Source organism: Lissotriton vulgaris, chromosome 4_1 (genome assembly GCF_964263255.1).
Source record: "Lissotriton vulgaris chromosome 4_1, aLisVul1.2, whole genome shotgun sequence".
NCBI classification, from domain to species: Eukaryota; Metazoa; Chordata; class Amphibia; order Caudata; family Salamandridae; genus Lissotriton; species Lissotriton vulgaris.
Window position 1 is genome coordinate 1,136,000,478 of NC_141691.1, and position 12,871 is coordinate 1,136,013,348.

Genomic DNA, 12,871 nt, shown 5'->3' on the forward strand with positions numbered 1-12,871 from the left:
ACACTTACTGTAGATAAAAGAGAAAATAAAGTAATGTAATGCGTTCTATTTTCCCATCTTGAGGTTTGCCATCTCTATTGTGCAAACCATTTGTGTCTCTCTTCTATCATGCTGTTTTATGGTTAGGTTTGTAATGAATCCTCCCAATTCATTCATCATCCTTTTACTGAAGTGGGATCTCTTTACCCCACCCTTCCCAGCACGCGAGCACATTACTGTCCGACCTCGTGCTTCCCGATCGGATGGCTCATCAAACTTCGTTTACACTCTTCACATTACCCCGCGAAGGTCCATCACTCGCACCACTCTTCCCCGTTTTACAAATGAATTACCCATCATGCAACTTATCCATCAATACCATTTGTTTTACTTACCGAGTTCATTGAATTCGTGAACTCGAATTGGTGCCCTGCGGGAGGTTCCCCCTTCGAACACAACCTGTATATACAGGGGAAGATGTAGGGAGGAAAGTACAAAGGAACGGTTTTAGAGTTGTGTTTGGCGTTTTAGCTGACTTCCTGGTTCTAGCTTCCGTGATGTTTAATCATGCCAAAAACACCCTTCCTTCCTCTCTCCCCCCTCTCTCTCACTCCTCCTCCCACAATGCTCCTTACTGTTCCTTGGGTGGCGTCCTGCTCCCTTGCCTGCTTTCCGTGACACCGCGTAGTCAGTGTTTATGGTAAGGTTGCGGCTTTAAATATCTTATGAGGGCGTTTTCCCGCTAGCTCTCTCTCGTGTCCATGTGAATGACGTGGAACTGCGTCCTGCCGTCATCCACGGTATCTAGGATACCACGCTCAGAGGGCGTTACCTGGGTGGATGTTATTCCGCCCCTTCTGCTGTTACATCGGGCGCTTGCTTCCTCTGTTAACATATGTCTAGGACCGCATAGTACATTGGAACTCGTAGTTCATTTCGTTACTACCTGATGTCACCCTATTAGCAAATGTGACAATCGTGTCTTGTTAGAAATGGGGGCATAATTTAGTTACGACCTTACCACATTTCTAAGGATGGGTTATAGAAAGTGTCTTGAATCATGGATATTCTTGTCCCGCCTCTACCTCAAGGTACTATACGTAGGACCCCTGCTGGTAGTGGTGGCATCTAATGGGTTCGCCTTTTCTGTTATACACATTCGTCCCCACTATCAACCATCCCATATTACTTCAATACCTCGTATTCTGAGCCCTCATCTAACCAGTGGCATACCCCGGTTATCTATCTTGCTAGAGAACCCCAGGGTATATCGTCATTCAGCCCGGTTATATGGCTTTTCAGTCGATACACCCATCTTTGTTCAAACTGTAACAAGGTTCTTTGTTCATCCATTTGACTCCTAGTAACTGGGACTTTCTCTATGATGGTCCATGTTAAATCCTCAACACTTTGTCCCTGCTCTAGGAAATGTGCAGTGAGTTTTGTGTTAGGGATTTTGCTGAGTAATCCTTGCGATACCAAAGGGGATGATGGACGGAGCGTTTGGGCAAATCAAACACTCACCCCCAGTCAACTGATCTGGGTTTAATTCATCATCATTCTTTAGCTCACTTCATCACCCCAGTTCAGACATGACCATATGCAAATCAGTCTGACCCTGTGCCTCATGGGAACAGTCCAGCTCGAACTGCCAAGCCAGGTCTTCCATGGACCGGAAACAAGCATCCTGGGACCGATTTCGGATTCATAATCCTCATCAGCCAGGCTATCTTGAATCCAGTGGTAGAATGAGCAAGGGACCCACGTCTGGGCATACACTGCCAACTTAGGGCAAACAAAGCGATACCAAAGGGGATGATGGACGGAGCGTTTGAGCAAATCAAACACTCACCCCCAGTCAACTGATCTGGGTTTAATCCATCACCATTCTTTAGTTCACTCCACCACCCCAGTTCAGACATGGCCATATGCAAATCAGTCTGACCCTGTGCCTCATGGGAACAGTCCAGCCCGAACTGCCAAGTCATGTTTTCCCTGGACCAGAAACAAGCATCCTGGGACCGGTTTCGGATTCATAATCCTCATCAGACAGACTATCTTGAATCCAGTGGTAGAGTGAGCAAGGGACTCACGTCTGGGCATACCCTGCCAACTTAGGGCGAACAAAGCGATACCAAAGGGGATGATGGACGGAGCGTTTGTGCAAATCAAACACTCACCCCCAGTCAACTGATCTGGGTTTAATCCATCACCATTCTTTAGCTCAGTAATCCCTGAGCAGGGTAGCCAACCCATTTTCTGCTATCTGCTCCGCACGTCTCTGCCTGTGTCGGAGGGTCACCAACTGGAACAAAGCGTCCACTGTCCCAGCAAACACGCAAACAGGAGGCGCACATAAGCACTTCCGTCTCCGCAGACTCTGCATCCCCAGCACAATCCGAACAAACAGGAGGCACGGCCAAAACCAACAGAAAGGGAGAAGCTCTAGGCCAATACCGTGCCTGAACACTGACCACTTCAACAATCCCGTCGCAGAGCATGCTTCACTTGATCAAGTGGTCACTAGCAGCTGGACAAACCGGCTCATTTGTAGGGCTTGCTGCAACTCCAACCACCCGCCTTTGTCGAAACTAGCCAACGTGCCATTTAGTCACAAGTAGTAGCACATGCACTGACAGGGATGCAGGCCCCCTACCCTGCAGCTCAAAACCGACCAATCCCGCAGACCACCTCGCCCTACAATCCGGATCCGATATGACCCCAGGCAGACTAAGGACAGCCACCTGCCCCCTACCCAGCTCACACCATTTACAAAGCCCCTATGCGGGACAGTTGGTCCAATGTTTTACCCGCTCTCTCCCCACCACGCGTGATTTGAGAAACTGGCCTACCGCCCCACGGACGGGCGAAGGCCCTGATAACCGAAATTCTCAAGCACCAGGGCTCCCGGCTGGGGCAACTCCAACAGAGCAATATGCGGGGTAATCGGTGCTTGGCCCTCTCCCACAAACCGACTCAATGCAGTTCCTCCGTACTCAGGCACCTCATGGGGGTTGTGGGTCCTAGTACTGCCCTCACTATAAAACCGATGCCGGATACGAGCCCGACCCTCACCAGCCACAGCGGCAACGCTGGCTATCACCCTACTGTCACCAACTAGACAAGCCCGGCACGGCAGCTCTTTATCTCTGCCCCTCTGCCTTGTCAAACCTGAGGCAGCTTCATGCCCAGAAACCCGGTGGGAATCTGCGCACCAGATGGGCTGCGCGCCACCGACCCCCAGCTCAATTGTCCACTCTGTACACCAGACTGGAGGCCAAGCAAACGGCTCCAAATATGAGGACTGTGGCCAGTGGCAACAGCTGCCCCCCAAATCTCACCGCAAGCCAAACAACAATGAGCCAGAATGCTAGACATGACGTGCCAGACAACATGTATAATGGGGGGCCAAAGAGGGTGGCCAGTGGGTGGCGGCAGTATTATTACCTGTCCCTAGCCCACCACGCACCAGAAATGATGCAGCATAGGGGCCGGACCCTGAAGTGGGACTAGGAGGCCGCCCTCTTAAGGGGCCCAATGTGTGTCGCTGCGGGCAGCCGCATTCTTTCTCCCCAGGCTGGCCTCCCGCGTCTCTGAAGGAAGCAGTGGCATCCTCAATGGGTGCCATCCTAAATTGGGATATACCGTTAGATGATGTTATTCCAACAAGAAATTAGTCTGCCTTTTGAATAGGCTATTTTGATATCCTGAACATTTATTGTTTTATGCAAATGTTTTGGGTTCCTTAATCAACTTGGCCGAACCTTTTTATTTGATGTCACATCCTGCTTTTTTGTTATAAAAGGAATGTTTATCGTTTGTTTAGTTGATTCACATTTGCTTCTGCTTCAGTGTTTGCTCACTGGACTTCGTGGATCTCCATTATTTTCTGTTCCTGTATTTTCCCCTCTTGCTCTTTGCCTGTTGATTATCCTGTTGGGAAGGAGTTATTGTCTGGTGTCCATTGTTTCCCTCCCTGCTGAATTATTTTCTGGAGACCTCCTGTTTAATTCTGACAATGGACATTCCGCCTAAGGATAAAAGCCCTTTTTTCCACACTTGGAAGACACTCTATGTGTCACCTAGAAGACCGGCTCTTGACACTTACAGATCATGAGTAAGACTTTTGACCATACTCATACATGGCTAATTTTACAGTATAAAGCGTTTTTAGACAACTGTCTGTCATATTTTAAGCTTTCATGTATATTATCGTACTCCTTCCGCCATTTTTCATTTATAATTCTAGAGGCGCAATTGTGCCTAGATAGTTAATCTTGACATCAAGCCACAGAAAATGTCATGTTCCACCCTTGCTAACTTCGGGGGCGATAAACATATTTTAAAATTCAACCTTACAGCATGTTCAATTTGGGGCATATTTGTCAAAAGGTAAAAGTTAAATTTAAGTGAGTTCATTGGGGTCGAAGATAAGGTCAAGAAAGTGTTGTACCCTGTACATAGAGACATTGGTAGCCATGTTGTATTTTTGGTTTCCATGCCAAGGTAGCATCAATGTCTTTCCAGCCAGCTCTGGTCAAGTACCAGCCCTTATTCCAGCCCCACCAGGAGCAGCCTGCCTGCTGCTCAGCCCATCTCCAACTGTCACCAATCATCCCCTCAGGCACCCAGGCATTCCATTCATCACAACAAAATAGAAGGAGGCCCCCCAACGGGTAGGGATGTAGGCAGGTTAGCGGGGGAGAAATACCGAGGTGATCAGAACAAGAAATCCCTGCCTTTAAAATTTAGGTAAAGTCCTACACAGGGATCCTAAAATATCAATGGAGCCAGGAGCCTACCATTCAGAGCCAGATATCAGAACAATCCATCATAGATTTTTTTATACAAATTTATTATTCAGTTTTGTGATTTAAAGATTTCATGTGTTATCACAAAATACAAATAAAAATAAGCTCATTATTCAAATATCGATTAAAACATACATGGTTCAATGCCACATATACTGTCCCACACAACCCGAGTAACTCTCATATTCACACTTCCACATACTCTATCAACAATCATACAACCATTCTTTCACACATCTGACATGAATAATCCCACTAATACATAGCTGCCATCACATGAATTGATAGAGATGTAATAGAATTCATTAAACAAAGGGGTGCTAGGCAAAAAACAAAAGTAAGGATTGATGATGGATTAAACAATCCTGTTGCCCACAGGAACCATGTCGACGCGCGTTTCGGTGTACCGACCCAACTGGGTCCCACCTTTGTCAGGGCGACGATGAACCGCGGGGAGGGGGACTGAGTATCTGAAAATACAAAATATACATATAGATATACTAATACATCAACATTCACTTTATTGACAAACATTTGTTCTGTTTTATTACATAGTGTATAGTTGTTTTGATTCCCATAAGGCTCTTGGTCGGACAATGGCTCCAAAAAATGAAACAAAAATAGAACACTTTTTACTAGGGAGAGAAGCTCCTCACGGGTCTGGAAAAACAGTTCTTCAAGGGGAGTGTAGACCATTCCCACATCCACATTCTTCTTATCAAACCTCATTCATCATAAACAGAAAATGCACTCAATTACCCAGGCCTATGGAGGTTGTATAGATATACAATTGAAAAAGGCAGGGCATGCCTTCAATCTCCTTTGGGAGGGAGAACATCATAGGGGGTCCCACACGTAACAATAAACACGGTGTTCCGGGTATCCCACTTCTCTCCACCTAAATAGGTATGTATCAACAGTCTAATAGGTAAAGATAAGGGTTCCAGATTGCTCAGAATGGGATCTGAATAAGTGTCAAAGTCCACGGTCTAATCCCATACGGAGCAATTCAATCAGAAAGATCAAGGGATGCTATCTATACTATAGCCAGAAGAGGTACAATTCCTGACATCCAGGATACAGTTCAACGGTAACCATTTAAATCTAGTGGACCAGTGCAGCATAATGTTTTCACACTTACCTTTATCTAGTCATGATCGGCTCAGAAATTAGCATGGCTGTCCTTTCCAAGTTTGGATTTAGAAGGCACTCTCTAACGGGCGTCTTCTTCAAGGGGTATAAGGAGACAGTATCCCTAGGTTTTGGAGATTCTCCCAGTCTTTTTGCTAGTCACACTCAGTTCTAGGGGGGAAGAAGAAGGGGATACCATGCATAAGAATCGAATGACAGGCCTCCACCGGTAATGGTACTGAATGATAAAATCAAAGAGGTCATCTATTAGAGATTGACTTAAAAACACGCAATAGCATGTTCACTGGTACATGAAGGTGGCCGCCCTATGTGTATATATATATTCTCGTGGGTTCCTATGATATCCTAACGCGCATCCAACCCCCCCGGTGGTCCCATTTTTCGAATTACGACTCCAGCCTACCTATGTTTCTCCTTGGCCGAGTGCTTTAGAGGGGTTTCTAGGGTGAGACACCAAAGTTGATAGGCCCGTAGAATTCACAGAGGGGCCTGGATTCACAAATAGTAAAGATGGTCTATGATAGAGAAATATGCATATCAAATATAAGATATATAAAGAATCCAGTACATTCTCTCTCCTATGTGCACATTCACATGGTTATTGCAAAGGGTCGTGGGCACGGGGAATATAGGAGTTTCGGCAGGTGAAGGGCCCTTTAGTGCGCTTCAGGGTGGCCCGTTAGCAGGGGTGGTCTCGTCCGGTGTTGAGTGCGTGGAGGGTGCTGGAGTCATAGTGCAGTCTGGCGTTGCAGGGGGGCGCGGGGTCCAGGGGTTCTGGCACCAGGCGCGGACGGGCGCAGACGGGCTTGCCTGTATTATCCCAAAGGGTAGCGATCCAATAAGTCTCTAGGCCGATATGTCTCTATTCATATGCGCAAGGAGTCCACAGGCGGAACTGGTTCCATACTGAGTAATGATCTATAGAAAAGAACGTGCGTATAATCACTGGTTTATCAGAATAGTGGTCCCCCGCAGCGTGTGGACGGCATACTAACCGCCTGTGAACCCCTTGCGCATATGAATAGAGACATATCGGCCTAGAGACTTATTGGATCGCTACCCTTTGGGATAATATAGGTATGCAAGTCCTATATTCCCCGTGCCCATGGCCCTTTGCAATAACCATGCGAATGTGCACATAGGAGAGAGAATGTACTGGATTCTGTCTATATCTTATATTCGATATGCATATTTCTCTATCATAGACCGTCTTTACTATTTGTGAATCCAGGCCCCTCTGTGAATTCTACGGGCCTATCAACTTTGGTGTCTCACCCTAGAAACCCCTCTAAAGCACTCGGCCAAGGAGAAACATAGGTAGGCTGGAGTCGTAATTCGAAAAATGGGACCACCGAGGGGGTTGGATGCGCGTTAGGATATCATAGGAACCCACGAGAATATATATATACACATAGGGTGCCCACCTTCATATACCAGTGAACATGCTATTGCGTGTTTTTAAGTCAATCTCTAATAGATGACCTCTTTGATTTTATCATTCAGTACCATTACCGGTGGAGGCCTGTCATTCGATTCTTATGCATGGTATCCCCTTCTTCTTCCCCCCTAGAACTGAGTGTGACTAGCGAAAAGACTGGGAGAATCTCCAAAACCTATGGATACTGTCTCCTTATACCCCATGAAGAAGACGCCCGATAGAGAGTGCCTTCTAAATCCAAACTTGGAAAGGACAGCCATGCTATTCTCTGAGCCTATCATGACTAGATAAAGGTAAGTGTGAAAACTTTATGCTGCACTGGTCCACTAGATTTAACTGGTTATCGTTGAACTCTATCCTGGATGTCAGGAATTGTACCTCTTCTGTCTATAGTATAGATAGCATCCCTTGATCTTTCTGATCGAATTGCCCCGTATGGGATTAGACCGTGGACTTTGACACTTATTCAGATCCCATTCTGAGCAATGTGGAACCTTTATCTTTACCAATTAGACTGTTGAGACATACCTATTTAGGTGGAGAGAAGTAGGATACCCGGAACACCGTGTTTATTGTTACGTTTGGGACCCTCTATGATGTTTTCCCTCCCAAAGGAGGTTGAAGGCATCCCCTTCCTTTTTCGATTGTATATCTATACAGCCTCCAGAGGCCTGGGTAATTGAGTGCATTTTCTGTTTATGATGAATGAGGTTTGATAAGAAGAATGTGGATGTGGGAATGGTCTATACTCCCCTTAAAGAACTGTTTTTCCAGACCCGTGAGGAGCTTCTCTCCCTAGTAAAAAGTGTTCTATTTTTGTTTCATTTTTTGGAGCCATTGTCCGACCCAGAGCCTTATGGGAATCTAAACAACTGTACACTATGTAATAAAACCGAACAAATGTTTGTCAATAAAGTGAATGTTGATGTATTAGTACATCTATATGTATATTTAGTATTTTCAGATACTCAGTCCCCCTCCCCGCGGTTCATCGCCGCCCTGACGAAGGTGTGGCCCGGTTGGGTCGGTACACCGAAACGCGCGTCGGCGTGGTTCCTGTGGGCAAAAGGATTGTTTAATCCATCATCAATCCTTACTTTTGTTTTTTACCTAGCACCCCTTTGTTTAGTGAATTGTATTACATCTCTATCAATTCATGTGATGGCGGCTATGTATTAGTGGGATTATTCATGTCTGATGTGTGAAAGAATGGTTGTATAATTGTTGATAGATTATGTGGAAGTGTGAATATGAGAGTTACTCGGATTGCGTGGGACAGTATATGTGGCATTGAACCATGTATGTTTAATCGATATTTGAATGATGAACTTATATTTATTTGTATTTTGTAATATCAACACATGAAATCTTTAAATCACTAAAATGAATAATAAATTTGTATAAAAAATCTATGATAGATTGTTCTGATATCTGGCTCTGAATGGTAGGCTCCTGGCTCCATTGATATATTAGGATCCCTGTGTAGGACCTTACCTAAGTTTTAAAGGCAGGGGTTTCTTGTTCTGATCGCCTCGGTATTTCATTCATCACAGTCACACCAACATTCCGTTACCATCTCTCACTCTGGCTGAGCAGCTAGAAGGGCCTAGGCTGATTACATGTAAATGTAATACTGAGGATATAACAGAAAGAGTCTTAACTTGTGAATGTCATCTCATTTTTGTTTTTGTGTTGTAGCGCCTCTTGACAACACCGCCATCTCTAAATCTCTTTAAATTCAGTTTTTCAAGAAAGAATCATATAAATGCACACTGCATATTATGAAGCACGTTCATATCCGGGATATGCTCCAAACTGGTTGAGGGCTTGCTTGGAAGAAGCCACACAAAACCCCAAATGTTTGAAGGCACCAGTCATGCCAAGGATTAGCATATCTTTCTGGCCTAACTTTAGATATATCCATGAACACTCCAGTGATTTAGTCAGCAGGGGGAGGGCATCGTAGGTGTTATGTAGCAATGATCTAGTGGGAGATGTCGCTTCCTCTGCAGTCCTTCCAAAATATTTCATAAGACAAAAGGGCATAGAGCATTGTGACATCACTCTCATGCAAACTTAGCTTGAAAAATAAAGGGCTTTGGGGTGTTCTGTAGTGGATAATTTTCCACTTACAATGTCTCACAGAGTTATCATTTGGATACCTCAACACGTGCATTAGGTTCACCTTTAAAATAATCAACAATTGTCATTTTTATTTATTTTTGCCAGTTTCTGCTGTTAAGGATTTAGTTTTTTTCAGAAATTAAGCTTTTCAATCAGTTGCCATTTTTTTTATTGTAAGCTTAGTCCATGATGGTGTAAGTCTGAACAATAGGGCCTCTTCACAAACGGAACTCTGTAGTAAGTTGATATTTTTTAATTGTTAAAAGTTATATTCAATTAAAATTATTTACTTAAATTAAATTGATTAATGTTTACTTTGTATTAAGTATAGACTAAACTTAAAAAATGTTTTTTAACTAACTTATCTAAACAAATAAGTTTTATTAGCATTTACTTCATAATCACTACATATAAAAAAAATGATAGGTTGGGATATTTTAAATGTTTTAAGCAATCTATATATATATAAAAACGAAAGTATGTCTGTCTGTCTGTCTGTTTGTCCTTTATGCATTACTACACCATTCATCCGATCACCATGAAACTTTGGGAAGTTGTTGAGTACACTCCCGCAAAGGTTTCTGTCAAAAACATTTTTAAAAATCGGCCCCCCAGGGCCCTCATAATCTTTCGAATACTGAAATAGACAGCGAATTTGCGAGCATCGTCGACAGTTATGACCCCTAAACGGAAATTGATTGGTCAATCTACATCAGAAGCACGAAAGAAAAAGGCATTACGAGCTTCAGAAACAGACGAGCAATGGGAAGCAAGATTAGAAGCTGTTCGAATACAAACTTCTCAAGCCCGTAATTCTCAAACGAACGAGCAACGAGAATCAAGATTGGAAGACGATCGAGTACGCACTGCTCAAGCCTGTTCTTCTCAAACGAACGAGCAACCAGAATCAAGATTGGAAGCCAATCGGGGACACACTGCTCAAGCCACACTTAGAAATGTTTTCAAAAATAAAATGAATAAGTTTCAATAACAATGACACAATGTAAATTTAATGTTATAACGAGTTTCCTTGAATTTCCTTTTTTCTGAGATCGTAGCAACGCGCGACGGGTAAGCTAGTGTTAAATATAAATGAATTTAGTTTATTTATGTTTTTAATAACCAAACTGTTTATTTGATTAGTTGATGTGATGTAACTTTTTTTACATTCTAGGGTTTTGATAATTATTTTGAGCTAATTTACATATTTATTTTAACTTGAAAAATGTGTAATTATTTATATAATTAGTTTTTCCTATTCTTTATCAGAGGAAGAGCTCCACCCCGGTATTGGTGACCTCCACTTACATGTGTAAAGTTACTAGTAGTAACTTTACGCTTGTAAAGCCTTTCAAGCAGAATTCACACCTTGTTTTTATCAGAGGGGGTCATGCAAGCCTCCATCTAGTAGTAAATATACACTCTGAAATGGTGAATAGCAAAAAGTGTAAAGTTACTACTATTTACACATGAGTAAATCTGCACATGTAAATTAACATTTGTTACTAGGCCCTACAGGCTAGTCATGTGATCAGTTTAATGTAAAGTATTTCTATTTAAGTATCAGTATTCCATCATACTGCATACAGTATTGAGGGTTAACTTTTGAATATCATGACACTACCGGGTATGGACTGCATCGACAGCTGCTGCTCCAGCTGGCCACAAACCTTCTTTTCAAGGCTGGCAAGTTCTCTGTCTCTAGCACTGGAGGCTTTCTCTTACATGCCCACCTGGGCTGTGCCAGCTGACTCTGCCCACTGAAACCCTCTGCAGCACAGGTACAATGTAACCTGTGAAGAAGGATAAAACTGTGTTCTGCAAACACTTAAATATCTTTCTCTCCTGTCTGTGCTAACTCCTGACTATGCTTTTGCCTTTCCATTTTGTATGTTTTTCTTTTGCATATGTTTACTAACATTCATAATCTAACCACTGGCTTCCACTTTTATGTGAATAGTACTGCAAATGCAGTTTCTTTTGCTATCACATTCACACCAGATTACCTGTACTGTGGATATATTCAAATCGTTCATCAAACTGCCACAATTATTGCTCTTTGCCACACTTAGATTAATTTCTCCTTCACAAGGCTAAGTGCTATTAGACAAAAGTAAAATCTTGTAACAACATGTGACAATGCGGCTAACCTTGCTTAAAGCAGACCATGCAGGAAGCACGTCAAGAGGTTAGACATTTTATTTTTTGTTCCATAGGCACAAACTAAAACAGCTTTTCTGCTTGAATTATAATTCTTATTAACCAATGAATTCCTTTTAATAATCTCTGATGTTACATCTGCATATGAGGGACCAGTCCTCCTAGGGCTCTTTTGCTCTGTGCTGCTAGATCCCTGCTCTTTCATATTACTGTTCTACTGGGCTTCCTTCCTTTTCTACCTTGATGGCTAATAGTTCAACAAAATTATAGTTTGATCCCTCAGTTAAGTTCCTTAATTGTTTTTTGGTGCGAAAAGAATCTGCCATGACCCAACCCCTTAATACATTTGGTCTGGATTCAGTACCTCAAGGAACTTTCTTTATCTGGCATTCTACCTGTGGCTGCTCCGCTGCTGTGAGCCTTTGGATTCAGCCCCCCCCCCCAAAGAATTCCTAATGTAGATACCAACACCTCCTGCCCTAGTTAGGTCCTTGAGAGTAAAATCAAACTATGACCCTTATGCACAAAGAGAAAACTCCCTGCACATCATTACTCTTGTTTTTTGTTTTCAAAAATTAACTCCTGCTTTAAGATTTTGCTTCTTTAAAAAAACAAACCTTTGCTGGGCAGGCACAACCACCATTTTGCCTACTTGCCAAAGTTAAATACTGTCACTTGAGCCACTAAAGATATATAAATCAAAGCCTTCCTGGTGCAGATCTCCTATTTGATGTGCGATCCTCCGCTGGGGCAGTGGGGGCCATAACCTCCTCTTAGCTACGAGGGTCTAAATGATGCAGTTCTTCATTTGTATCTCCAACCCCACCACATTATCCTCCCTCACTTCCTCATAACCCTCTTTCCTCCTTGCACCCGTTGCTGCATTTCACTTTTGTTCTGTACTGGGTTCAGTAGCGGCTGGCAGAGAATGAGGGTGGAGGGCAGGGGGAACAAAAAAAGAAAAGAAAAGAAAAAAACACCTTGTCTGCTGGCCGCATCTCTCTTTCGCTTCTTCAGAACCAGGAATCACCCAGGCTCCCGATAGCTAATCAAAATGCTGCATAACAGTGTTCTGATTGCCTCCTCTAAGCCAATCACAATGCTGCAATGCCACGTTGTGATTGGCAGGGACTGGGGGCCCAGGCATGTTTCCCGCCAGGCTATGTAATGCATCCTGGTGGGAACATGCAAAGTGTGTATTGCTTTG

At 43.5% G+C, this 12,871-nt stretch overlaps 1 protein-coding gene across 1 annotated transcript in view; it reads left to right on the forward strand.

The window, feature by feature from the left end:
* Window positions 1–12,871, forward strand: part of RETREG1 (reticulophagy regulator 1) — an 823,885-nt gene that overhangs the window by 757,286 nt on the left and 53,728 nt on the right. The gene's annotated exons all lie outside the window — the stretch shown is intronic.